Below are 1515 nucleotides of genomic sequence, written 5' to 3'. Positions count from 1 at the left end.
GCATTTGGGGGTTCCACGGTGGTTTGGGGGTTCCCATAGGATCTGGGTGCTGTCCAGGAGGTTTGGGGATTCTGTGGGGCTTTGTGCTGGCTGCCCTCCACTTGGGACTGATATGCTGAATTTTGAGGGTGCCCGTAGTGTGTGTAGGGCTGGGGGTGTGGGGCATTTGATCTCCAAATCCCTCGATGTAGATTTTGGGTTTCCCATGGGCTGGATTTGGGGATGCACATAAAGGTAGGGTAAGGAATATGAGGCTGGGAGTGTGTTGGGGTCCACATGGACAGGATTTGGGGTTCCCAGTGGGTTTTAGGGGTCCCCAAGAGGCAGACTGGATTTAGGTTTTCCCTGGCTCAGACACTGTCCTGGAACCTAATGGACTCAGCCTTCTTGAGGGGGGCAGCTACATAAAAATGGGGAGGGGAGTGGGATGGGGCTTATGGAGGGAAGAAAAACCAGGAGGAGGATCAATAGTGCATGGAAGCAGCAGCAGGGGAAAGTGAAGGGGATTTATCCACCTGTAGCTCCACAACTGCCAGCACCGACACATACAGCATCACCTTCTGTTTCATTTCGCTTTTACTCTTTTCTTCCCTTCCCTCCTCTCCTCTCCTTTTTACCCCTGTCTTTTTCCAGCACTGTGGGGGTACTGTGCCCCACTGCGTTCTCATCCATCTGCCCGTCCTCCTCCTGCTGGGCTGCCTGCTCCGGGGCGTGCATCTCCTGATCCAGTACGGACACATCAAAGATCCCGGCACTTTGTGTCCATTTCTCTCTCCATCCTTCCACCTGTCTGTCCGTCTATCTGCCTATATACCTCATCAATCTGCCCATTTGTCTGCCCATCCTTCCAGCCCCGAAAACTCCATCCAGACCCAAAATCTCCAAACAGCCCCTAAAACAATCTGATTGACCCCAAAAGCTCTATTTAGCCCCAAAAACTTCTGTTCAGCCCCAAGATCTCCATCTATTCCCAAAATCTGCATCTCACACCAAACTCTGCATCCAATCTTCATCCAGCACCGTCATCCACACCCAGCCCCTACCTCTACATACAGGCTCCCAAAACCTCAATCAACCCCCAAACCTTCTTCTCCTAAAATCTCAGTACACCCCAAAAACTTCCATCCAGCCCCCACATCCAACACCCAGCCCCCAAAAGTTTTATCCAGCCCCCAAAATCTCCATCCACCCTGACTCCTCCATCCAGACCCACAATCTCCATCCAGCTCTTACCTCTACATCCAGACCCAGTCTCCACATCCAGGCCCCCAAGACCCCAGTCAAACCCAAAACCATCATTCAAACCCAAAATCTCCATCTGCACAAAAAAACCTCCATCCACCCCAATATCCTCCACTCAGACACAAAAACTCCTTCCGCCCCGACATTTCTATCCAGCACTAAAACCTCCACTGAGCCTGAAAATCCTTCATGCAGCCTCCACATCTCCATGTGGCCCCAAAAGTCTCCATCCAGATCCACAAAAAACCTCCATCAGAACCCAAAAATCTCCCT

The sequence above is a fragment of the Numida meleagris genome, unplaced genomic scaffold (genome assembly GCF_002078875.1).
Source record: "Numida meleagris isolate 19003 breed g44 Domestic line unplaced genomic scaffold, NumMel1.0 unplaced_Scaffold460, whole genome shotgun sequence".
Lineage (NCBI taxonomy): Eukaryota > Metazoa > Chordata > Aves > Galliformes > Numididae > Numida > Numida meleagris.
This window is presented reverse-complemented; position numbering follows the sequence as displayed.